General features: G+C 46.5%; 1 protein-coding gene across 1 annotated transcript in view; it reads right to left on the bottom strand.

Annotated features, from left to right (window-relative positions):
• The window catches only part of LOC147736633 (glutathione S-transferase P 1-like), a 496543-nt gene that overhangs the window by 14938 nt on the left and 453794 nt on the right, over window positions 1-27811 (bottom strand). The window lies entirely within an intron of this gene.

Below are 27811 nucleotides of genomic sequence, written 5' to 3'. Positions count from 1 at the left end.
GGCGACTGGTCAGCGCTTCTACCGTCATAGGTGCAGTGACATGTCCCAAGCTCACCTGGCTGCAGCAGGGGGCGGCACGACTCAAAATACAGTCTGCGCATGTGCATAGCTTTGTTTACTCACAGTGAAGAGTAAGAGCAATGCGCATGCGCTAGCCGTGTGCACGCAGAGGTTACGGTATTGTGTTTTTATCTAGGACTCTAATTCGATATTCCCGATTCATGCCCTTGTGCGGTTATAATCAATAATATCCTTACAAAGGCATCAGAATCAGATCCATATTCAGTAATAGCCCATGCAGTCCAAAGCACAGCACGGCTACTCCCACCGACTCCTAGTAAGCACAACGAGTTCTCTAAACAAGCCAAACCTCCAGCAACCTGGGAAATCCCCGTTTGCTCTTGTTTTGATTTCATCCTAGAACTCCTGCGAAGCACGGCAAGAACGACCAGTTCTTAGTGACATCTTTATTGACGTCTTATGTCCAAACCTTACGTTAAACCCGGCACCTTTCAGGTATAAATATACCAACGTTGCCTTAAGCAAACACACGGTGGTGGTTTTGGAGCAGAGCAGTATCAACTTGCACGAGAGCCCAGCTGATTCGAGAGCCCACGGACGCTGCCCCTCCTCTTTGACGCGCTGAGAAAGACGCTGTCTTTTTCTCCAGCTGAGAAAATCCAGCTCCGGCTCCGGCGTTTCCAGCCTACCCTTGCGGGTTGCTGGAATATCGAGTCCTGACAGAGAGATACCAGACCTCCTGCTTTCTAATATCAAGGTACGGAACTGACTAAACCCTTAAAGAGAATTCTTGAGTCAGATTCTTGGCATAACCAACTTAACTTAAACTGCTACTTACTTACTCCTTCCCACGTATTAGGCTTAGGTCAGGTACACCGGGGTAGGCGTATCTTAGAAGCACCAGTTGAGTACGTTAGTCAATGTATATATGTATGTATATATTTTATCCATTTTAAAGTATCTTATGGCTAAGAAACCATATCAATGCTTTTACAGTATTATTTCTTAATACTCCTTTTACTGTACGCACTTTACTTTACATTAAGTATTGCAATTGTGGCAATTCATTTCTCTTGCATGAGAAGGAAGACTGCTCAATAAAATAACACCTTTTATTGAAAACGCCCGTCTCTCTTGTCTCTGCATTCTGGTGAAACTAAGTACGCACGATTGACTGAGTGAAATAGCTGTCTATTGTTTTCACACGACTCTAGAGATACACTCTTATTCTGAGGGAGCAAAGTTGTCATGTTTATGCGGTTGTCGGAAGCTGAATCCCTTCTTGTCTGAGCCAAGGGAGCTGATCGCTCTCTATTCATTCAAGAGAGTTTCCAGTGACCTCTGAGCTAGCTGGCGCAAACCTAAATTAAGTTTAACATAGTCAGTAGAGACCTAGATGACCTCAGTCCTACGTCTACACTGCTGTTTATGTTATTCCAATGCGCAGAGCCTATTGGGAAAATAGGAACTACACTATAACGGGCCGGGTGTCTACTAGTTGTGAAAAGAGAGACGCACAACACGCGGTGACGTCATGTGTACTCTGTGCCTGCGCAGAGTATGTCTCTCGACCATAGGGAGTAACAGCTAGGATGGTACGTGTTTAAATAGTGTGAAGTTAGTGGGCAGTGTTGGTCTGTGTGTCGCTGCTGACCGTGCACGAAGAGAGGAAATGTTTTTCAAGAGAGGTAGTGACCGTGCATGTTAACAGTTGTGAACAAGCTATTTTTTTGGATTCGAAATAAGACTAACTTCGTTTGCCGAATAACTTGTATTGGAGTTATAAATCGAGTATATTTATCTACAAGAGAGACTTTGTTTGTCGATGGCATGTGGAGGCGGCTGGTGTGTTTGGAGGCGTGTCAGCGGGTCAATACCTGCCCCCTGTTTAGCCCCGTAACTGACTGTACATCTCCTCAACAGGACTGGTGTGGCTCCTTTAAAAATTGCCTGGACTACGGCGAAGCCAGCTCCGCCCATATGACACGGCGTTGCATGGGCCTATCAGAACTGATCCCGTCCGAAAGAAAGGCAGACACGGAAGACGCCAGAGTGTTCGTGGCCAGGGACGACACGGCTTGGAGAGGAGAAAGGAGTCCAGCGGACCCGGACCCGGAGGACGAGACAGGAGAAAGCGGAATCCATGGCAAGATCCCGAGAGCAGAAGCCGTCTCGCAGTGTGGAGATCCGGAGGGCGGAAGGAGCAATGGCGACAATACGAAGGAAGAGGACGCAGTCTCACCGAGAGGAGAACCAGAGGAGCGAAAGATTGCCCAGGAAAAGCCAGGAGGCCACCGGTATCGCTCATCGCCCAGCCACGCGCAGGACGACGCGTGGCTAAGTCAGGTGCGTGAACGTTTGCGTACCTTGCGGTTGTTCAAGCGGGGAGGGACCGGGTAGGTGGGAGGAAGGAGTCGGGTTTAGGCTTCTCTACTGCTCAGCACTGCACTTTCGGGATTTTAGCCGGAGTGTTTATCCTGGTGGTGGTAGCTACCCGAGACACAAGTGTTCCCCTCACACCCCCTTTCCCATGTCTGATGACACCTTATGTGCTTTGTACTAACAGCCACATTGTTTTTTTTTTGTTTTCCTGCGGGTGAGCTGGAAGTGGGAACCCGAACGGCTGGAGAGGAAGAACCGTGGGAAGACCGAAGCCCCCCCGGGAGAGCTCCTGTGTTTTGTGTATACAGACTACGTGCTCTGTTTGACAATAAAAAGACCTTGACCCTGAATCGTAGCGTTGGCTTCGTCCCTTCTTGATAACCAAAGGTTACAAGGCGGCTGGTGCGTGTGTGCGCGGCTGGGGGTGGCTGGTGCGTGTGTGTGCGCGGCGCGTCTTCCCAAGCGCGTCCACAGACCCCAATCGCCAAAGCCCTGCCCGTGCCCCGGTTGTACCCGCATGAGAGGCAAGACGATAACAATAAGGCTCTCTGACGGCAGCGCTTCGCGCTGCAACGCCAGCCGAGCCCTAAAAAGTAAATAGCATAGCAATTATCACAGCATGGCCAGGCCCCGAAGCACGTCTCCAGGAGAGGTTGCTAGACTAAGTAAACAAATGTAAGGCGCCTGCTCACCAGTGTTCAGGACAGGAGCACTCACCCATAATTAACGCCCAGCAGGTCTTCCGGCGAGGACCAATGAAATGCAATTGAAAGCGCAAAAGCTGTCCTTGGGAGGCGCGTTCCCATTTTAGAATCGGCTTGTGGAAGCGCATCCACAGAGCCGATTGTGCTCGTGCTCTTGTCTGTCTCTTCTGCCCTTCAAGCTTGTCCTACTTGTCTTTCACACCTGGGTTGTTATTAATATCTACAGATAAGGGTAATTTATAATGTTATTGTGAGGTTTAGAGAATGTAATTTTTAATTAATAGCTGGTATCCGTATTTACTAAAATAATGACTGGGAGAGCGCCGGAAGCTGACCTGATCTCATCACTCGAGAATTGTTGGCAATCAGCTACTGTGCAGGACGGCAAAGGTTGCAGGACGGCAAAGGTTGGACGGAAGTTTGGCAGCACCATCTCCCTGGCACTGCAGTGCGTGAGGGTGCGGGAGAAAATCTGTGTCCGTGCTGCGTGGTATCAGTGCACAAGTAGAGGTGAGCAAAGCGTCTTTTGACAGGCTTTTTTTTTGTTTGTGATCCACCACCCCCCCCCCCCACACTCCCTTTGGCGCCCTTTCTGTCTCCCACCCCTTTTACACTTTTTTGCGCCCTGTCACCCCCCCCCTACCCCAAACCCAGTACAATTTCCCCGAGACAGCGCCCAATGACGTCCTATGCATCCGTAGCTCTATTATTGTCCCACAGTCTCGGCAAGCTGGACTGTCTCACTTGCACTCTGCTGGGCGCCCTTCATGACCCACTAGTTCTGAATCGCACAAACTACGCCTAATTCCTGCATTATGCCCTTTGGGTCCTCCACGAGTGCCATCCACCCAATATGTTGTTTCATGTCTGCAATATCTCTTCGTAATTCTTTCCCCTTTGCATAGACCCCGCCCCGCACCCCACCACCTTTTGTCCCCTCCCGAGACCTCCCTCCGAAACAGAGCCCCCAACCCTCGCACGCCCCCCGGCAGACCGATGCGCACCTCACCACACCTCTCCTGCAAACCTGCCCCACTCCGTGTCCAGCATGCCTAACTTAACTGCAACTTCACCACCTGGCTCGTGTCCCCCCCACCCCCTTATTGTCTTTGAGTCGCCTTCTTAGTTAATGGTGTGGCAGGGAAACAGCCAAGAAAACAAGCATTTGCAATGCAATAGGTCTCGCATTAGGAAAGTTTGAGCTATTGGTATTGTAAAGGACAAATGTTTTATTTATGTGTTGGTTTTGAAAATAGTGAAATTAATAGCTTTTTTCATTTACAATGCAACTAGTTTTAACTTCCGCAGATGTGACACCTATGGCATTTGTAATGCAATATGTGTTGTATTTACGTGGCTTAGATGTATTGATATGGCAAATAACAATGTCTTCATTTTTTAAAATAATTAATGCTTAAATAAGTTATTGTAATTGAATAATGCCAATAGCCTAAACTTTTGTAAATACATTTTGTGAAGATTATGTTCAGTGTATTTTATTGTGACGAAAATCCAAGAACAGAAGTGAAATATTAACATTTTTTGTGACATTTGTAATACAGCTTGAAACATTGAGAGAACATATTTGAACCAGTTGTTGCTGAATGGTTTCACAGATTGATGCTGTGGTGGCGCTGAGTGATGTTTTAGTGGCGACGAGTGATGCTGTGGCGTTCAGTGATGCTGTGGCGTTCAGTGATGCTGTGGTAGCGCATAGTGATGTTGTGGTGCCCCTGAGGTATGCAGTGGTGGTGTCGCAGCAGCACTTCCGGTCCGCTTCACACTGCACTTCCGGTCCGCTCCGCACTGCACTTCCGCTTCAATGCTCAGGCACCAGCGCTTTGAAGGGCTCACGGCTACTGTACTTCCTCTTCCGCATTGTACTTCCGCTTCGATGTTAAAGCAGTACGTTCGAATGGAAGACACAGAAAAGGGACTACAACAAGGCCGCAGGGCACTGACCATCAAGCAGTGGCAATGACAACCGCTGTGCTAACTTATAGAATGCACCACCAACACCTCTGTGCAGGGGGCGCACACCATCTGTAGAAGCCTGTATTTTTCTTATTCGAGCTAACTATTGTAGAAGCAGGAAAGGCTGCACACATTTTTATTTTTTTTATGTTCAGTCGATTTTTATTAAGTATATTTCATCATACGTAAATACAATACAAACAAGCATTTACAATGCAACGGTCTCGCCTTTGCCAAAGTTAGAGCTATTGGTCTTGTAAATGACAATTTTTTTTATTTATGTGTTGGTTTTGAAAACAGATAAATAAATGGCATTGTCATTTACAACGTCAATAGCTTAATCTTCGCGCTGCAACGCCAGGCGAGCCCTAAAAATGATAATTGCTTTATAGTGGCCTCATTCTCCAGTCCATCGGCCCTACTATCTTCAGGTCACCAACAAAGCCCAGTTTATTTTGTATTTACCTCTGAATCGTGTAATTTTCACAAGAGGTACTCTGTGCTGGTAAGAGCACTGACAACTACTAATAATGAAATAGGATTGGCGCTGTGTTTGGCAGAGAGCTGGTTTTTCCATGAATGCTTGTTGTGTATAGTTTTGTAGAATCTCAATTCTATGTCAGGAAGCGGAGGCGAGGATTTTGCTAGTCCTTTCTCCATTTTATTGGACAGCACGTTTAAAGATTAAGAAAAAAACATTACATGAACTACCCAAACCATCATGGCAGCGGTAGTCATGGAAACATATAGCCAATCACAGTCCACACAACAGCATATAGGGATCCCACGTCTGTAGTCCTTCCTCTTTCTTCATTGCTGCCGCGTCAAGATAAGTCCCGTTTATTCCTTTTCTATGGCGTGGCAGTATTCGATTTATTGTGACAGCGCTTATTTATATTCGCTTTTTGTTGAGACCTGACTTGCTTTATAGGATTCAATTCCTTTGTTGGTCTGACGCGGTAGGCTTTCTGCCCGAGCGTCTTAATTGCGCGCGTGCGCAGGTCTGAGGTGTCGGCTTTGGCGCCGACCGGCTTTTCTCCACAGCGCTCTTCGCGCTAGTGGCGAACACGCGCTGAGGCACAGCGCTTCAGTTTCTGATCAATTGCCTCTCCTCCCCACACTGACGCCGTTAATTACGGCAAGATTAATTTTGTGACAGGAATTCTGTTGTCACAGAAAAATATTGTTTTCTTTGCTGTTGACTTTCTGTGGGTGCCTGTGTTGGGGAAAAAACACTTTTACCTAGTTTGGGGTGTATTTTTAGTGTATGGGTGCCCATCCCTCTGCACAAATGCAAACTCGTCAAGACCATGATTATTTGGCAGAAAATTCTGACCAAACTTCTCAGCCCCTATTGCGCCCTCCTGCAGAGGTGGACAGACTCCTGTCTTTGGCAATTGCCCAGGCGCTGGCCCCTCTGCAGGACAGCGTCAATAAGCTGTCTGCTCATGTATTTAAAGGTTCTAATTTTTTCAGCGACAGCGGGGCTGGGCCCAGTGGTGTGCCTTCACAGCCATCACATCACGCACGGCCATAAAGCGTAGCGCGGGGCACCTGGAAGGCTTCAATAAACTTGCAGAAGTTTTCCATAAGAGTGCACGCACGCTCAGAAGCGCACCCTACCGGGGGGACGACTCACCCGGAAATATTGGTGATGAGAACACCCAAGACCTAGACCCGGAGGAAGGGTTTCCCCTAGAGGGAGAGGATGACGAGGAGGGTTTCCAAGATGATGACGAGGATGAGTCCTCTGAAGACATGTCAGATGTTGGTAGGTCTTGGCGCCCTAAATCCAATATCTCTGAGTATGGTGATAGTGACATGTTTGATCCCACCACTATTTATAGACCCAGTTCTTCGGAATGGATCCCAGAAAAGTCTACTTCTGATTATGTTGCCGCTAAACTACGTCAACCTCTTTCCCAAGATGTGCGCTTACGGCTACGTTCGGAGTGTCCGCGGCCTAATCTTCCAGATAGAGTGGCGGCTACACCCGAGATTGATCCTAAGCTTTGCACTTTTTTCGCCAAGTACATTAAAGAACCCAAAAAGGCCTAGACCGGTCCTGGAAAGCTTGCCAGGACAAGCTACTAGACGTTGTTGGACCTTTAACTAAAATAATAGAGCTGGCACAACGTTCTAAGGAGACAGGTATGCCTCTTCCTGTTGAAGAGGTAGCGGGTTGGGCTCAAAGAGCGATTTGCCTTCTTGGCAATGCCAATTGTGCTCTTTCCGCGGAACGTTGTCGTTTCCTTTTGTTGAAAATTGACCCCAAGTTGGGAGAGTTATCTTCCTCTGAAGCGGGTGCAGTGGCGCAAGGTGCCTTATTTGGAGACCCCTTTGTCAAAGAACTGGGAAAATTGTGGCAACCTTCTCGGCATTAGACAAGGCTCAAGCCTCAATGAAGAAAATGTTCCCCAAGAAGGTTTTTGGCGGGGCCGGCAGAGGCAGGGGTCGCTCTTCCGGCCGCCAATTCCAGCAAGGCTCCAACAGAGGACAAGCCAGAAGGAAAAACGGCTGGAATGATGGACGACAGGGTTCCTTCTACCCCTCCCAAGGTGGCAGAGGCCAAGGTAGAGGACGTGGTGGCAACCAGTCCAATTCCAAGGGATTTAACGGGAAGCTTTACCATCATTTCTCCAGTTCGTCTGGGGGGAGAATTGCCTTGTTTCTTCAGGCCTGGTCAGATCTAACATCGGACTCTTGGGTTCTGGAAACAGTTCAAGGATTTCACATCGAGTTTTACGGTTCCCCCGTCCAAGAGTCTCGTCCTCGTCCACTGTCTTTTTCTCACGCAGAACAGGAACTCATAGATCTAGAGGTTCAGGCTATGATGATGAAAGGCGCAATAATTCCGGCGTCTCTCCATCCGCACGGTTTTCTCAGCAACATCTTTTTAGTCGAGAAAAAAGGCAAAGGTTTCAGACCAGTCATCAACCTACGTTCCTTCAACGAATGGTCGATTTACAGACACTTCAAGATGGAGGGTATCCATCTTCTAAGAGACCTCTTGCTTCAGAACTACTGGTTGGTTCGTCTGGACCTGAAGGATGCTTACCTTTCGGTCCCAGTCTTCCCTCCGCATTGTCGTTTCCTCCAGTTTCTTTGGAAGAATCAGGTCTATGAATTTCGTACCCTTCCCTTTGGTCTGTCATCAGCACCATGGTGCTTTACCAAACTCCTTCGACCGGTTGTCGAACACCTCCGAACCATGGGCTTCCGTCTAATAATTTACTTGGACGACATTCTTTTAATGAATCAGTCCAAGGAGCTCCTTCTGCGACATCTTCAAGTGACCATATCTCTTCTTCAGTCTCTGGGGTTTATCATCAATTCCCAGAAGTCGGACTTGGTCCCCCATCAGGAAATGACTTTCCTAGGATTTCTGATAAAAACGACGGACCCGACGCTGCATCTTCCTTCTCAAAAGATTTCCAATATCAAAAAGGAGATTCGCAAGGTCCTCCGTCGGGACCGCATTTCCCTCCGTCAATTGGCCAGGATTGTGGGCTTACTGTCTTCATCGATCCAGGCCATTTTTCCAGGCCCGCTTCATTACAGGGCACTCCAGAGACTAAAAGCGTTACATCTTCGCAAGGGCCTCACATACTCGGAACTCATTTCCTTGTCCACGGAGGCCAGGTCGGAACTCGCCTGGTGGTTAGACCACATGGATGCTTGGAACGGGAAGGCGATTTTCGGCTCCCGTCCGGATCTGGTGATCGAATCGGATGCCAGTCGCCTTGGTTGGGGAGCCCGGTGCGGTTCCCTCTCGGTGGGGGGCAGATGGACGGAGGAGGAACTTCATCTCTACATAAATTGTTTGGAACTCCTTGTGGGTTTGTTCGCCATCCGCTCATTCACCACGAACAAAGTCTCTTGTTGTGTTCTTTTACGGATGGACAATACGACTGCGGTTCGATACATGAATCGACTGGGGGGCACTCACTCCAAAGTCCTAGCGGATCTCGCGAAGGATTTTTGGAACTATTGCCTTCTACGTCAGATTTCTTTTTATCTCCCCAGAAATCTGAACAGTGTGGCGGATTGGCATTCCAGGAATTTCCGGGATGTCAGCAATTGGAAGCTGGATCCTTCGGTGTTTCAGATGATTTCGGATCTTTGGGGTCTTCCAGTAATGGACTTGTTTGGGTCCAGGTGGAACGCCCAACTTCCCCGATTTTACAGCTGGAAACCGGACCCGGGTGCAGAAGCAGTAGATGCCTTCCTGCAGGATTGGTCCCGGTTTCCAGCGTATGCATTTCCCCCGTTTCTGTTCATCCAGAGAGTTGCAGCCCAGGTCCGCAGACAGCGGGCCTCTCTGATCTTGATCACTCCGATCTGGAAGGCTCAATGTTGGTTCCCGTCCCTTCTGGAGTTATCCTGGGACAAACCTCTACGCTTGCCGTTTTTCCACAACATTCTGATGGATCCATTGGGTCATCCGCATCCCTTGGTTCTCCAAGGCCATCTACGTCTCATGGCCTGGAGGATTTCAGGGGACGTTGGTCGAACGACACTCTTCTGACATTACAGAAAAATAACTGCTTTGTTCCATTTCAGATAACGTCTCTTTCAAAGTGTCACACATTAAGGCTTCAAATGTCACACATACACATGCTAAAATCATGAAAATGTCACACATAAACCAACTGAAAACTTAGCAGCTATATCTGAACTGAGAACTACAGTAACGCACTCTGTCTCCTGGTTATTGCCCTTCCATTTCTGGTGCTTTGCAGCAGTTTTAAAATCTTTCTTGTAGCTCAAATGGGTATAATTTCTGGTATTTATATGTTTCCCTCATCTTTAATTCTTCATTTTGCTCGTGAGAAAGTGTCACTTACAATTGTTGAAATGGCACTCATAATTACTATGAAATTAGGAAATGTCACACATAGCAATCTAAAACCTTGACAGCTATGCGCCTACTTCTTCACAGATGTTACCATTTACTTATTGTAACCCTTACGCCACTGGTACGTGCCCTCACACCAGGCCAAATTTCGGGGGGGGGGGCTGAAAAATATTTTGGGGGGGGCTAATTCTTCCAACCTTAGACAGAGGGGATGTACGAAGGGGTGAACACACAACAAAAGCCTCATTTACAAATAAATGGTCTTTTAAAGACCTGTTAAGTGCTCGGGTGCGGCTGCAATTAGTTGTTTGTCAGCCCGCGAAGCTGTCTCCTCCCGGGCTGACAAACACGACGGGGGGGGGGGAGGCTGCAGCCCCGTGAGCCCAATGGGTGTTGCGCGCCTGCCTCACACTTCTTGCCTTTGATATTTGACACCAGTAGAGCTGTACAAACTAGTGTACCTTTACTACCTCATTGGTCCCTTGCAATTCTTAACTTGTACCTTGAAAGTACCCACTCTAGTAGCGGTAATCCCGGCACGCCTTCCCTCAGGCAGCGCCACTAGAGAAAAGTAGAACCTTTAACTGGAACGATGCATTGACCTTCAATAGGTTTTAAAGCCAACAGAACTAATTTGACTTGCACTTGCAGGCCCACATGATTACTGCAATATGTGGAACTACATTTCCCAGCGTGCCTAGTGTTAAATGTAGAAAATCTGAACTGGTTTAAAATTGCCCTAAAGACACTAAGCAAGTTAATCTCTATTGGTAAGGAACTTACAGTGTGCCTCTGGAAAAGGTAGCACTGGCAGATCTTATTCCTGCTACTACTGAGTTTTACTTATCACTGAAAGAGTCCTTACCTGTAATTCTGAAGAGCCCATGCAAGTCTGTCAGGCGACTGGTCAGCGCTTCTACCGTCATAGGTGCAGTGACATGTCCCAAGCTCACCTGGCTGCAGCAGGGGGCGGCACCACTCAAAATACAGTCTGCGCATGTGCATAGCTTTGTTTACTCACAGTGAAGAGTAAGAGCAATGCGCATGCGCTAGCCGTGTGCACGCAGAGGTTACGGTATTGTGTTTTTATCTAGGACTCTAATTCGATATTCCCGATTCATGCCCTTGTGCGGTTATAATCAATAATATCCTTACAAAGGCATCAGAATCAGATCCATATTCAGTAATAGCCCATGCAGTCCAAAGCACAGCACGGCTACTCCCAGCGACTCCTAGAAAGCACAACGAGTTCTCTAAACAAGCCAAACCTCCAGCAACCTGGGAAATCCCCGTTTGCTCTTGTTTTGATTTCATCCTAGAACTCCTGCGAAGCACGGCAAGAACGACCAGTTCTTAGTGACATCTTTATTGACGTCTTATGTCCAAACCTTACGTTAAACCCGGCACCTTTCAGGTATAAATATACCAACGTTGCCTTAAGCAAACACACGGTGGTGGTTTTGGAGCAGAGCAGTATCAACTTGCACGAGAGCCCAGCTGATTCGAGAGCCCACGGACGCTGCCCGTCCTCTTTGACGCGCTGAGAAAGACGCTGTCTTTTTCTCCAGCTGAGAAAATCCAGCTCCGGCGTTTCCAGCCTACCCTTGCGGGTTGCTGGAATATCGAGTCCTGACAGAGAGATACCAGACCTCCTGCTTTCTAATACCAAGGTACGGAACTGACTAAACCCTTAAAGAGAATTCTTGAGTCAGATTCTTGGCATAACCAACTTAACTTAAACTGCTACTTACTTACTCCTTCCCACGTATTAGGCTTAGGTCAGGTACACCGGGGTAGGCGTATCTTAGAAGCACCAGTTGAGTACGTTAGTCAATGTATATATGTATGTATATATTTTATCCATTTTAAAGTATCTTATGGCTAAGAAACCATATCAATGCTTTTACAGTATTATTTCTTAATACTCCTTTTACTGTACGCACTTTACTTGACATTAAGTATTGCAATTGTGGCAATTCATTTCTCTTGCATGAGAAGGAAGACTGCTCAATAAAATAACACCTTTTATTGAAAACGCCCGTCTCTCTTGTCTCTGCATTCTGGTGAAACTAAGTACGCACGATTGACTGAGTGAAATAGCTGTCTATTGTTTTCACACGACTCTAGAGATACACTCTTATTCTGAGGGAGCAAAGTTGTCATGTTTATGCGGTTGTCGGAAGCTGAATCCCTTCTTGTCTGAGCCAAGGGAGCTGATCGCTCCCTATTCATTCAAGAGAGTTTCCAGTGACCTCTGAGCTAGCTGGCGCAAACCTAAATTAAGTTTAACATAGTCAGTAGAGACCTAGATGACCTCAGTCCTACGTCTACACTGCTGTTTATGTTATTCCAATGCGCAGAGCCTATTGGGAAAATAGGAACTACACTATAACGGGCCGGGTGTCTACTAGTTGTGAAAAGAGAGACGCACAACACGCGGTGACGTCATGTGTACTCTGTGCCTGCGCAGAGTATGTCTCTCGACCATAGGGAGTAACAGCTAGGATGGTACGTGTTTAAATAGTGTGAAGTTAGTGGGCAGTGTTGGTCTGTGTGTCGCTGCTGACCATGCACGAAGAGAGGAAATGTTTTTCAAGAGAGGTAGTGACCGTGCATGTTAACAGTTGTGAACAAGCTATTTTTTTGGATTCGAAATAAGACTAACTTCGTTTGCCGAATAACTTGTATTGGAGTTATAAATCGAGTATATTTATCTACAAGAGAGACTTTGTTTGTCGATGGCATGTGGAGGCGGCTGGTGTGTTTGGAGGCGTGTCAGCGGGTCAATACCTGCCCCCTGTTTAGCCCCGTAACTGACTGTACATCTCCTCAACAGGACTGGTGTGGCTCCTTTAAAAATTGCCTGGACTACGGCGAAGCCAGCTCCGCCCATATGACACGGCGTTGCATGGGCCTATCAGAACTGATCCCGTCCGAAAGAAAGGCAGACACGGAAGACGCCAGAGTGTTCGTGGCCAGGGACGACACGGCTTGGAGAGGAGAAAGGAGCCCAGCGGACCCGGACCCGGAGGACGAGACAGGAGAAAGCGGAATCCATGGCAAGATCCCGAGAGCAGAAGCGGTCTCGCAGTGTGGAGATCCGGAGGGCGGAAGGAGCAATGGCGACAATACGAAGGAAGAGGACGCAGTCTCACCGAGAGGAGAACCGGAGGAGCGAAAGATTGCCCAGGAAAAGCCAGGAGGCCACCGGTATCGCTCATCGCCCAGCCACGCGCAGGACGACGCGTGGCTAAGCCAGGTGCGTGAACGTTTGCGTACCTTGCGGTTGTTCAAGCGGGGAGGGACCGGGTAGGTGGGAGGAAGGAGTCGGGTTTAGGCTTCTCTACTGCTCAGCACAGGCCCCGAAGCACGTCTCCAGGAGAGGTTGCTAGACTAAGTAGACAAATGTAAGGCGCCTGCTCACCAGTGTTCAGGACAGGAGCACTCACCCATAATTAACGCCCAGCAGGTCTTCCGGCGAGGACCAATGAAATGCAATTGAAAGCGCAAAAGCTGTCCTTGGGAGGCGCGTTCCCATTTTAGAATCGGCTTGTGGAAGCGCGTCCACAGAGCTGATTGTGCTCGTGCTCTTGTCTGTCTCTTCTGCCCTTCAAGCTTGTCCTACTTGTCTTTCACACCTGGGTTGTTATTAATATCTACAGATAAGGGTAATTTATAATGTTATTGTGAGGTTTAGAGAATGTAATTTTTAATTAATAGCTGGTATCCGTATTTACTAAAATAATGACTGGGAGAGCGCCGGAAGCTGACCTGATCTCATCACGCGAGAATTGTTGGCAATCAGCTACTGTGCAGGACGGCAAAGGTTGCAGGACGGCAAAGGTTGGACGGAAGTTTGGCGCCACCATCTCCCTGGCACTGCAGTGCGTGAGGGTGCGGGAGAAAATCTGTGTCCGTGCTGCGTGGTATCAGTGCACAAGTAGAGGTGAGCAAAGCGTCTTTTGACAGGCTTTTTTTTTGAGTTTGTGATCCACCACCACCCCCCCCCACACTCCCTTTGGCGCCCTTTCTGTCTCCCACCCCTTTTACACTTTTTTGCGCCCTGTCACCCCCCCCCCCTCCCCTACCCCAAACCCAGTACAATTTCCCCGAGACAGCGCCCAATGACGTCCTATGCATCCGTAGCTCTATTATTGTCCTACAGTCTCGGCAAGCTGGACTGTCTCACTTGCACTCTGCTGGGCGCCCTTCATGACCCACTAGTTCTGAATCGCACAAACTACGCCTAATTCCTGCATTATGCCCTTTGGGTCATCCACGAGTGCCATCCACCCAATATGTTGTTTCATGTCTGCAATATCTCTTCGTAATTCTTTCCCCTTTGCATAGACCCCGCCCCGCACCCCACCACCTTTTGTCCCCTCCCGAGACCTCCCTCCGAAACAGAGCCCCCAACCCTCGCACGCCCCCCGGCAAACCGATGCGCACCTCACCACACCTCTCCTGCAAACCTGCCCCCCTCCGTGTCCAGCATGCCCAACTTAACTGCAACTTCACCACCTGGCTCGTGTCCCCCCCACCCCCTTATTGTCTTTGAGTCGCCTTCTTAGTTAATGGTGTGGCAGGGAAACAGCCAAGAAAACAAGCATTTGCAATGCAATAGGTCTCGCATTAGGAAAGTTTGAGCTATTGGTATTGTAAAGGACAAATGTTTTATTTATGTGTTGGTTTTGAAAATAGTGAAATTAATAGCTTTTTTCATTTACAATGCAACTAGTTTTAACTTCCGCAGATGTGACACCTATGGCATTTGTAATGCAATATGTGTTGTATTTACGTGGCTTAGATGTATTGATATGGCAAATAACAATGTCTTCATTTTTTAAAATAATTAATGCTTAAATAAGTTATTGTAATTGAATAATGCCAATAGCTTAAACTTTTGTAAATACATTTTGTGAAGATTATGTTCAGTGTATTTTATTGTGACGAAAATCCAAGAACAGAAGTGAAATATTAACATTTTTTGTGACATTTGTAATACAGCTTGAAACATTGAGAGAACATATTTGAACCAGTTGTTGCTGAATGGTTTCACAGATTGATGCTGTGGTGGCGCTGAGTGATGTTTTAGTGGCGACGAGTGATGCTGTGGCGTTCAGTGATGCTGTGGCGTTCAGTGATGCTGTGGTAGCGCATAGTGATGTTGTGGTGCCCCTGAGGTATGCTGTGGTGGTGCGATAGATAGATAGAGTGATGGCGATAGATAGATAGAGGGCGATAGATAGAGGGAGGGCAAAAGATAGATAGAGTGAGGGCGATAGATAGATAGATAGATAGATAGATAGATAGATAGATAGATAGATAGATAGATAGATAGATAGATAGATAGATAGAGTGCGATTGATAGACAGATAGATAGAGTGAGGGCGATAGATAGATAGAGTGAGGACGATAGATAGATTGAGGGTGATAGATAGTGAGGGCGATAGATAGATAGAGTGAGGGCGATAGATAGATAGATAGAAAGATAGAGTGAGGGCGATAGATAGATAGAGTGAGGGCAATAGATAGATAGAGTGAGGGCGATAGATGGATAGATATATTGATAGATAGAGTGACAAGAGATCAGATAGTAAAAAAGCAAGACTTCTGGTGACCAAACAGGAGCTTGAATGTCATATTTCTGGCTGTAGCACTTAAATTAAACTGCAGTTCATTCAACTAAGATTACCCCTTACTAGAAGTTGAGTGCCCTGCTTTGGCGTTTTACTGGGTTCCAAATATAATGTAAGCATGTAAAAACATTGAAGAGGCCTTCATCGTGGCAAATACTAATTGCAAAGCATGTGGTACTACTTCAAAAACCATATGATTAATGTGGTTTTAGGTTGCCAAACTTCATCTTGTAAATTACTCTTCTTTTAGAATAGAGCAGTCTCTTTGGCACCAGAAGCCTTGCAGACACCCCTTTGGGGAACTTAACTATAATGTAAGAGAAGCTTAAATTATTTCATGCATCACTGAGTGCGATCTCCTGTGTCCCATCCGCAACGTCTTGGGGTGTGCTGGAAGTGAACTCTGTGAATCCAGCTTGACAATCAACGGCCGCAATGGCTTTACAATAACCACTTATTGTGAATTACGCTGTGGTTACTAAAGAGGTTTGGTAACTCCCTGCACCCGTGGGTGTCCACCTCATAACAAGCATTGACATAGGCAATAGGTTTTGCTTTGGTGACCTTATACGTTTTGATGCAGCATAATATCCTTTGTTCAACTACATCAACTGTTGTGTGTATAAACACTTTTACGGTCCCAAATGCGAAACCTATTGCCTATGCCAATGCTTGGTGTGGTTGTGTGTATTGTGGTGTGTGTGTGTGTCTGTGTGTGTGGGTGGTTGTGTGTGGTTTTGTGTGTGTGGTTGTTGTTGTGTGTGTGTGGTTGTGTGTGTGTATGTTTGCGCAAACTGTACCCCAAGGGATTGAAGCTCTTTAAAGGCCTACTCGTTTAGAATGCAGCTGGACGTAGTAAATTACTTGCGGCAGAGATGGGCAGAAGGCAGTCATTTTTTTTTGCTGTAGGGTATGCCATGTGCATTTTTTTTTAAAATAACGAGCGCATTGCTATAGTGCGAACTGGTCCCAATGGCATTGAAGTGCTTTACGCACGCACAAGTTTCTAATGCAGCTTGTTTTGTTAATTTACGTGCTGCAGAGAGGCCTCCGTGTATTGTGAGAAATGTGCGATTGTATCATTTGTTCCATGTTGATTAAAGTTTTTAACATTTGTATACTATTGGAGGCGGAGGGACCGACCCGAGGAGACGCATTTTAACCTTTGCGCTGGAGGATGTGAAGCATGTGTATGAAGCTAGTTAACATGATTTAAAGTAAGTGAATGGTGTTATTGGTGAAGGTGCATGTAAATTATTATTGTAACTATGCACCTAAATGTGGTCCTATGGTACGTGAGAAGGTTTGTTTTAAACGTTTGAGTTTATTACCAAAATGAATGAAGGTAGTAATAGGGGTATACCGTAAGAGATGTTTTTTGTCGGATTTGTGCTTGTGGTACGGGAATGCTTTTTGTGCATGAAAAAGGTCACCCTGATTACAGGTAAGTTTAGGAGTAGTGTTATAAAAGGCTTTGCGGCGTAGTTGTATTTACTCAAAGTGCCTTACTTTGTGTAATAGGTATTGCAGGCTGGGGAAGTAAGAATGAAACAGAGAGAGCCAGACCCAGGTGGCAGTGTGAGGCATGGGAAAGCACTGCTTGGATGAATGAGTGACTGTTAAACTCGAGCATCAATGTGAGATATAGCAAAGCAGGGACAGGATAAATAAGTGGCTGTGTGTGTTTAAATGCAGTATTTGTGGTGACTAATGGTGCAGAATTATTCAAGGGTCGTGCTAACTGGGACGATGTTGTTGCAATGTAAGCAGCTGTAGTGGGGATGATTGATGAAGAATGAATGAGTGACTGCTAGACCCAGGTAGCAAAGTGAGGCATGGCAAAGAACAAACAGGGTGAATAACTAACAGCCAGACCCAGGAGTTAGTGTGAAGGATATCAAACCCCAGCCTTACACATAGGAATAGACTATGACCAGCCGGCCCACAACTATAAGCCTACAGTAAGACATGCATTTCGTACTTCTTAATTTGTAATCCCCCTTATATAACGTACTAAGTTCTATTGTAAAGCTCTCTGACACCATTGGGCAAAATTTGTTTTATAGACATCATTAAGTAAAGTAGAAAAAAATGGCCTTAATACCAATACGCAGGAAGTAGGTGGCACCTCCTACTGCTAAAAGTCTTATAGGTCGATTTTTTTTTCCAGATTATAGCTGTGCATAGAGAACTGTTTTTTACAAATGATAAACAGACATCGTGAGGTGCTCAAACAGACAGCAATAGCTGTGTCTATTACACCAGAAACAGACAGGGTGAAGTGCTTCTTATAAACCAAAACCAGACAGCAAGGGGTGTCTCCTTTAGACCAGAGACAGGCTGTGAGAGGCTCCAAAGCAGTGTAAGATTAGAGTGATTTTCATGTAACAAAATTTCGAAACAAAATTAAATCAGAAAAAAATAAGGTAGTACAGTGTGTATTCTTTGAAAAGTACATTTGTTTGCTGTATCCGGTCAAATTGGTTATTTTTTGAATTTTTGTTAGTGTTAGCGGAGCAAGGTAAATTAAGGCGGATGTCTGTGGCTAGCTTTTCCTCTCTTGTCGTCTTCGTTTTCTTTATTTGCAACACAATATATTTCCGAACAATTCATCAACCAGGATGGCTCTGTCTAGATTGCCACTGTGGCGCCGCCAGTCTGTTTCCAGCAGAGAGGAAGGTGCTAAAGAAGCAGGATGCGCCCGCGGTTTCTGCAAATGAGGTGTCACTGAAAGAGGATGACTCGGGCGGCCTTGTGGCACAGTGGCGCCTGTTGTCTGTTCTAAGGCTTACAGTTGCTAATTTTTAAGCATTGTAGCTGTGGAACTAAAACAGTGACACCGAACAGTGCATTAAAAGAGTTTAAAACATTATTATTGTTCCAAAATCAAGATCAAGCACACAGTTGCTTTAATCTTAACGACATATTTTTTGTATTAAAAACAGTCACAGAGTAATATGCATTTTACGGCGAAGGAACATGCAAGGTTTTTAAGTGCTCTAATGATGCCATCGGGTGTGAGGACGCAAAGTAAATGTGCGCAGTGGACGGGTGGAAGCGTTTTTGTTGTGTGTGAGGCGGATCGAAGTAAGGACAAAGGAGTAAGAGCAATTAATTGTTCTAACATGCACCTTTTTGGATGTGTATTAAAATAAAAAGGCTTTCATTTCTTATGAACAGTGCGCCATGTTATGGACAAGGCTAAACATGGGCTGCTGGAGAGAAGTATAACACTAGGACCAGCTGAGCAGGCACGCAGGGAATAAGCAACTGCAAAACAATTATGCTGTGGAAAATTAATTCTGAGATGAGCACAGAATGTCCACGATGGAAAACAAGCTCTTGGCATTGTGTGTGCAGGGGGTGGGGGGACAGGGGAGCGGCGAAGCGGGGATTAAAAAACAAGTACGGGAAATGCAACCGGCGGTGGGGGAGCGGATCCCTTAGAAGTAGCTAATGGCCTCGCGGCCGTGAATGCAATTAGGGGGGAGGTGGGAGGGAGGCTGATGGCTTTGATGTGGAGTGGATTAGATTGGGGAGGAGAAATCCGAGTCACGGCCATCAAGCAAATGGTAAGGAGAGCCTGGGGATAGAAGCGCGTTCACGAGCACGTGCACTTCTACAAATCCGGATCATAAAAAGTCAGCTTTGTGGATGGGTGGCATTAGGTCTCTCTGTGAGACCTAAAAAGGGGGGACAATGGGGTGATAATACCATTCTTGCAGCCCTGGGGCCATGCTTCTTATGCTTCTCTAGCAGTAAACCGAGCTCCACCGCAACCGCCCCTGAACTGCACCCACTACACCCCCGCCCCGTCTCAGGTATCGCTGTGAACGTTTGAACTGTGCAAACATCCTAGCTTGCAAAGTACTGTTGGATCGCAAACCGGAATTGACAAAGATGTCAACATTTACGTTGCTGCATAACTAGCTAAGGCTGGCAGCGACAGTGACCATTTTATAGTAGCTCAATGGGAGAAAACGGACTCTGCAGCTCCTGAAACTTTTAAAAGTTAGGCAATGACAAAATGTGTGACCTACTACCTAGAGTGAGTTAGCAACCCACCTTGTAGATGTATGTTTTATTCGTTAATTTGCTCAATATTGTAAGGATTCAATGATACCAAACAAACTGTTTACTAGTGACTAAGATTAATCCAAGGCTTCTACTTATTGTCTTTGTATTTTCAAAAGTGCAACGGTTATGGCCAGATTTGGGTCCTGTGATCACTATGATTTAGGAATATAGCTGTACTTCATGATGCCTAATATGTTGAAACCATGTTGCTGTTACACATTTCCCTGAGCTCTGACAACATGGCCTTGCAGTTTTGTTAGATGGTTCCTATGTCATCAGGACCAAACATGATATGCATATGGCTTGTCTCTGAAATGGTGCAGGGGTGTGTGTGTGTGTGTGCCTGCGTGTATGCCTGCGCGTGTGTGTGTGCTTCCGTGAGTGTAGCTGTGTGTGCGCGTGTGAATGGGAGAGGCTGACACTGTGAATGTGCAACAAGAGATGTGCTGAGGTAAGGGGGAGGAGGGGTGTGTGTGTGCCAGAGTGTGTGCGCGCGCGTGTGTGTGTGCTTCCGTGAGTGTGGTTGTGTGCGCGCGTGATTGTGAGAGACTGCCGCTGTGAATGTGAAATGTAGAGTAAAAGATGTGCATGGCTCCGTGGGGCTGGGCATGCGCGTCCACGATGTGAAATCGCCGCGCGTGCCCAGGCCTGTCTCCCTTGAGAGCCGAATCCATAGCAATAGTGTTATGCTTGACACGAAGGTTGCCCCAGAAGTACCAGGTAGGTGATGCTCTTTCCCTATATCCCCTAACCGGTTCACCATCCGACAGAATTTAACACTGCACCGGAGTAGTGATGCCCGTCGGGGGAACACAGGGAGACAAAACAAGGAAAGTGGGGGACAAAAGAACAGATAGATGTCTTCTTTACACCTGAAGGAATAATTCCTGGAATCACAGAACGTCTGAATATCAGCTTCCTAGGGGAATGTAAGGAACACAGGTTAATGCAGGAATTCTAAGTGTAATTGAGAAGTGCAATAATAGAGAGAACAAATACCTACAGAAGTGGGGTGCAAGTGCTAATCCGTGTGCTTGTAAAATGTGGAGGGAATGGTATCCAGGAATCGTAACTCTGTCTCCTGTAGAACACACAACAAGGTGAGGAAGCCTGTCTTAAAGCGTGTGCAGAAATACTGAGTAAATCCCTGCTCCAGCGTACCTGTGTATATAAATAATGAGCCTCAAATAACCTGGAACTGGAATCAATACTCCTCCAGTTCCCGGTAACTTAGAATCAAAACCGGGACTAGCATCAATACTCAACTAGTCCCGACTTTACCAAAAACAAAGTAAAGACACGCAGTATAAAGTCCCCCCTGTCTGTAAGGAGAAATAACAAACCTAACAAAGATCAAAAAACAACTCATCCCTTGACGTCAGGGATTACTTCAGGACTCATAAGGAAAACCGGAACGCGTGTAACAACCTGACACGCTTCCGAAATAGTCAAAATGCCAATGCGCGCACAATCATACAAAAGCAAGGGCCGATAGTACCTAATATGCAGTACCGACGCCCGGCGAAGACCCGACGGATCCCGCAGCTCGCCACCACCGTGACCCGGATCCGCAACAGGAACCAGCAAAGGACACCGGAACGGAACGCGAAGCGTTTACGGCAAGGAAGGGGGGTGGTTAAATGACGCGACGGCACTCTCTGCGCATGCGTGTCTCTTCGCGCATGCGCTGTAGACTTGCCAACCAGCAGGGGCTGACATTTGCCAACCAGGCTTTCGTGTACAGGCACGACAGTACACCCCCCCTACTCCACCGCCAATCGGTTTGGGTTTATTTGGATGTCTGCGATGGAATAGGCGTAACAATCTGGGTGCATGTATCTGACTTGCAGGTTCCCAGCTACGTTCCTCGATACCATACCCTTTCCAATGAATCAGGTATTGTAGTCTGCCTCTACTACGTCTGGAATCGATAACTCTTTCCACTTCATACTCTTCTTCTGAGTCTACTATCACTGGACTCGGACGTGGTTGGATGCGTGTATCCGGTGCTACGGGTTTGAGGAGAGATATGTGGAAGACTGGGTGTATCTTCATTGTTGGAGGCAGGTCTAGTTGTAATGCTACAGGATTTATGACCTTGGTTACATGAAAGGGACCCACAAATTTGGGTCTGAATTTACAAGACCCTCTCAAGGCCAAATGTCTCGTGGAAAGCCACACTTTGTCTCCTGCTTGGTACATAGGCCCTGGTTGTCTATGGGTATCTGCGTCTTTCTTATATGTGGCCTTAGCTTTGTCTAAATTGTCTTGTATAGCCGTATGTGTTGTCTGGATCTTTTGTACCAAAGAGGTGACGGAGGGAGTGTTACAAGTTACTGACAGGGGAATGGGCAAGACTCTGGGATGAAAACCATGGGATCCATAGAAGGGTGTAAACAAGGTGGAAAAGTGATGGCTGTTATTGTACAATAGCTCGGCTAACCAAATCATTTCATCCCACTCCTGATTTGACTGAAGGGACTGGCATCTCATAAATTGTTCCAAGCTCTGATTGACTCGTTCGGTTTGTCCATCCGTTTGAGGATGATGACTTGAGGACAACCGAACCTCAATCTGTAATAATGTACATAATTGTCTCCAGAACTTGGATACGAATTGCGTTCCTCTGTCCGTGATAAGCACAGAAGGAATGCCATGAAGTCTAATGATGTTCTGTAGAAAGACTTGTGCCAGAATGCTTGATGTAGGGAGACCCGTCAATGGTATGAAATGGGCTAATTTGGTGAATAAATCCACTACTACCAGTACAGTGTTGTTACCCTTCTTAGTGCGTGGCAATTCAACGATGAAATCCATAGACACCGTATGCCAAGGGCTTGGAGGCGAGGGAATAGGACATAAAAGGCCTACTGGTTTAGTGTGAGAGGCTTTGCCTTGTGCACAAATAGCGCATGTTTTAACAAATCTTTGTACGTCCTGATTAAGGGATGGCCACCAACAATAGCGCTTCACCAAATCTACAGTCCTCTTATACCTAGGATGACCAGCTATGCCTTGAGTATGACACCAATTCATTACAGTCTGTCTCTGAGAAACGTCAGGTAGGTATAGCCCATTGTGCACATAATGTAACCCATGTCGTGTCTGAGTGTTCTGAGTCTTGAGAAAGGCATCCGCCTCTGGTTTTTGCTGAGCGCTAGCTACTTCTCTCAGGAATCGTTCCTCTGTGACTGTACCACCTATGATTTTCTTAGCCTCTATAATGGAGGGGGGATGCTCATCTATCGGTGGACTATCAAACCCCAAACGAGATAAAGCATCGGCTTTCCCGTTCTTCCTTCCTGCTCTAAAATGGATTTCGAAATCATAGCCACCAAAAAACTGAGTCCACCGCAACTGTCTCATGGACAATGCTTTCGTGGTTTTCAGGTATTGTAAATTGCGATGGTCTGTTATGATGGTGACCGTATACTTGGAACCCATCAGGTATTGCCTCCATTCTTCTAACACCTTCTTTATTGCAAGCAACTCTCTTTCACCGATAGCATAGTTGATTTCTGCAGGTGTGAGCTTATGGGAGTAATAAGCTACAGGATGTAATTCCCCTGTTTCGGGGTTGGCTTGAGATAATACTCCTCCTACTGCCGCTTGAGAGGCATCAACCTCCACCACAAAGGGACTTTGCTGATCGGGATGTCGAAGTATCGGGGCCTCAGTAAAGGCTTTCTTCAACACCAAAAAAGATTGTTCTGCCTCTGGGGACCATACAAAAGGGGTATCCTTTCTCAAGAGCTTGGTGATGGGGGTTACAATTTCAGAAAAGTGTTCAATAAACCTCCTGTAAAAATTGGCAAAGCCCAGAAATCTTTGTATGTCCTTAACTGAAGTGGGAGAGGGCCATTGGACCACAGCTTGTTCCTTGTGAGGATCCATCTGCAATCCCTGGGAGGATAAAATGTACCCCAAAAAGGTCACCTTGGACCTGTGAAAGAAGCATTTGTCTAGTTTACAGTACAGGTAATTATTCTCTAGGCGTTGTAATACCGCTTGCACATGACCCTCATGTTCCTTCAATGTTGCTGAATAGATAAGAAGATCATCAATGTATGCAATGACGCAGTTATCCAGTAGGTCTTTCAATACATCGTTAATGAAATATTGAAACGCGGAAGGCGCATTGCAGAGCCCAAATGGCATCACCATATATTCGTATAATCCGTATTTAGTGCAAAACGCCGTTTTCCACTCATCTCCTTCTCGTACTCTCACTAGATGATAAGCCCCTCTGAGATCTAATTTGGTGAAATACTTGGCATTCTTAACTTGATCTAGGAGAGAGGAGATGAGTGGTAACGGATATCTGTTCTTTATGGTTACTGCATTAAGGGAACGGTAGTCAATGCAGCAACGCAAACCACCCTCCCTTTTAGGAATAAAAAAGAGTGCAGATGATGCTGGAGATCTGGATACTCTAATGAAGCCAAGGTCCAGCATTTTGTCCAAGTATTCTCGGAGATAGATATTCTCCTTTTCAGTTAAGGCATATACTCTGCTCGTTGGAATACGAGCTCCTGCTTGTAGGTCTATTCTACAGTCATACACCCGATGAGGGGGTAGACTGGTGGCTTCCTTGGCATCAAAAATCGAGGAATACTGGTGATATATCTCTGGTAGCTTTGCATCAGGCTGGTCAACTTGTTCTTCTATTTTCACGACCCCTGGTTCCTGATCTACTGGAGTTTTCAGAGGTTCCCTCTCTGTAGTATGTAATAAAGTGAGGGGTGTACTGACCAGTATAGAAGCAATGTTATTCTTGTGATCCTGACAAGATATGTCATTGAACATGATCTCTTCCTTCTGCCAATTAATGGTAGGGTTATGATGTCTTAACCAGGGGAGACCTAAAACCACTGGGAATTGCGGGGATTGAATGATATCAAAACAAAGGGATTCCCTATGGGCATCTGCAATAGTTACCTCCAATGCTTCTGTAGTATGGGTTATGGGGCCAGATTTTAAAGAACTCCCATCAATGGTATATACCTCTTCCAGGGTTGTTTTAGGTATGTAGGTTAGATGATTTTCTTTGGCCCACTTCCCATCTATAAAGTTACCGGAAGCTCCGGAATCAATCATTATTGCGACTTCTAGCTGTTGAGTTGGGCTTTGCAACAAAGAAGGTACAAAGAAATGGCTCTGTGAGTGAACTAATGAGGAGACAATGGATCCTGAATGACCCGCAGCCTTAGTCTCTCTGGGCTTCGGGTCCTCTAGTTTTCCGACTGTCTCTTTGATTTTGGTTTAACGGGGCAATCCCTCAGAAAGTGTCCAGCTTTACCGCAATACAGACACAATTTAAGGTTCCTTCTGCGTTGTTTTTCCGTTTCACTAAGGGGGCCCTTAATACTCCCAATCTGCATAGGTTCGGTACCATCGGTACTCCCATCAGGTTCGGACTTGCTTTCTTTGACTTGTATCCTATTGAAGTCGCCTTTAGACTTATCCTTCCTTCTTTCACCTAAACGGTGATCCAATTTTACTACTAGGTCAATGAGCTCCGGACATGTGTCTGGGGGGTCCACTACATGAGCTAAGGCGTCTTTCAACTCATCACGCAGTCCTTTATAAAACAAGGCGCTGCGCTTCTCACGGGGCCATTCTGCTTCTGCCACTAGACGGTGAAAAGTGGATATGTATGTGGCTAGATCTTTGGACCCCTGTTTAAGTGTCAAAAGCTCGGTATCTGCTGCATGTGTGAATGTGTGTTTATCAAATAATTTCCTTAGTTCCCTCTTGAAGGCATTGTAGTCTAGAAGAAGGGGATCATCTCTCTCTATAAAGGGTATAGCCCAATTAGCCGCAGGGCCTCCTAAATATGACAAAACGAAGGCCACCTTGGCTTGATCAGTGGGGAAGCAGGTCGCTTTACACATGAAATGTAGCTGGCACTGACTAATGAAAGCGGCACATTTGGCTGGGTCACAGTTGAATCTTTCGGGAGGAGCTAAGGGTATAGGGGGGGGAGGAGTGACTACTTGTATGACAGGTGTTTGTGGTCCTGCACTTCCTGCCCCACCGTCTAAGTCCATCCTATCCAATCTATCAGATAATGCTTGGGTTTCTCTCTGGAGATTACCCATCATGTTCGCCAAATCACCTAAAGTCACCTCCATGGTACTTGGGTGGCAAATCAATTAGGCTTCGCGTTCTGTTATGCTTGACACGAAGGTTGCCCCAGAAGTACCAGGTAGGTGATGCTCTTTCCCTATATCCCCTAACCGGTTCACCATCCGACAGAATTTAACACTGCACCGGAGTAGTGATGCCCGTCGGGGGAACACAGGGAGACAAAACAAGGAAAGTGGGGGACAAAAGAACAGATAGATGTCTTCTTTACACCTGAAGGAATAATTCCTGGAATCACAGAACGTCTGAATATCAGCTTCCTAGGGGAATGTAAGGAACACAGGTTAATGCAGGAATTCTAAGTGTAATTGAGAAGTGCAATAATAGAGAGAACAAATACCTACAGAAGTGGGGTGCAAGTGCTAATCCGTGTGCTTGTAAAATGTGGAGGGAATGGTATCCAGGAATCGTAACTCTGTCTCCTGTAGAACACACAACAAGGTGAGGAAGCCTGTCTTAAAGCGTGTGCAGAAATACTGAGTAAATCCCTGCTCCAGCGTACCTGTGTATATAAATAATGAGCCTCAAATAACCTGGAACTGGAATCAATACTCCTCCAGTTCCCGGTAACTTAGAATCAAAACCGGGACTAGCATCAATACTCAACTAGTCCCGACTTTACCAAAAACAAAGTAAAGACACGCAGTATAAAGTCCCCCCTGTCTGTAAGGAGAAATAACAAACCTAACAAAGATCAAAAAACAACTCATCCCTTGACGTCAGGGATTACTTCAGGACTCATTTGGAAAACCGGAACGCGTGTAACAACCTGACACGCTTCCGAAATAGTCAAAATGCCAATGCGCGCACAATCATACAAAAGCAAGGGCCGATAGTACCTAATATGCAGTACCGACGCCCGGCGAAGACCCGACGGATCCCGCAGCTCGCCACCACCGTGACCCGGATCCGCAACAGGAACCAGCAAAGGACACCGGAACGGAACGCGAAGCGTTTACGGCAAGGAAGGGGGGTGGTTAAATGACGCGACGGCACTCTCTGCGCATGCGTGTCTCTTCGCGCATGCGCTGTAGACTTGCCAACCAGCAGGGGCTGACATTTGCCAACCAGGCTTTCGTGTACAGGCACGACAAATAGGTCTCGAGCGAGACCTAAAATAACACAAATTGTTTTGAATGTTAATACTGATGAAGTCAATATTTATGAGAATTTTCCTAGCTATAGCAAAGGAAACTTTTAGTTTTAAGGACGCGGAATAACTCCTGCAACCCCTGCAAAATAGCGACAGCAGCATGCCTGCTCGTTAGAGGTCTCTAGCCGCAAGCCAGAAACTGTTGATCCAAATGCATTGAACGGAAGCACGACATGGTCCGAAGGAGAAGGGAGTGCGTAGTATCCATCATGGCTCTGGGTGAGAGTAGAGTGCTGGTTGCGGTCACCCCTGTGTCAAGCCGGACAGCAGGCAATACGCACCAGGTCTCACACGCACCATCTGGAGAAAACAGTAGGCCCGACCGCAGACACCACACGATGGCTTGATCAAGGGTTCTTCGGGGGGAGGGGGTAATGAAACAACATTCCAACCCGTTTGCCTCGGATAATTAGGGTGGCGAATTGCATCAAACCTAGGGAAAACACCCACTAACCAATAAAAGGAACCCAAAGTTAGCCTAAAAAGAAGTCTCTAGAGAAAGGGTGGAGTTGAGATATCAGGAGGAATAAAGATGGGGCACGTTGCATGCCACATGCTGAGAAAAAAGACAAATACACATTTTGGGGCACATTGTAACCACTAATGCTTAACAGCGACAAGCCCCCTCCTTGCACAGTCCTGCGCCCGTGTAGGTTTACTGATGCACCCGGAGAGACAGGCTCTTGGAAAACTGGCTGCGCCCATAAAACCCTAGATAAAAACCGATGCGATACATCTCTTTTATCACAAGACCAATCTATAAATATTTCGCCCTAATCCAAGCACCAGGTTAGGTATGAAGAAGGTGGGGGCTTAGGTACAAAAAAATGGGGGGCTCAGCAGCTCATAAAAGAGA

Source organism: Lissotriton vulgaris, chromosome 1_2, assembly GCF_964263255.1.
Source record: "Lissotriton vulgaris chromosome 1_2, aLisVul1.2, whole genome shotgun sequence".
NCBI classification, from domain to species: Eukaryota; Metazoa; Chordata; class Amphibia; order Caudata; family Salamandridae; genus Lissotriton; species Lissotriton vulgaris.
This window is presented reverse-complemented; position numbering and strand designations above follow the sequence as displayed.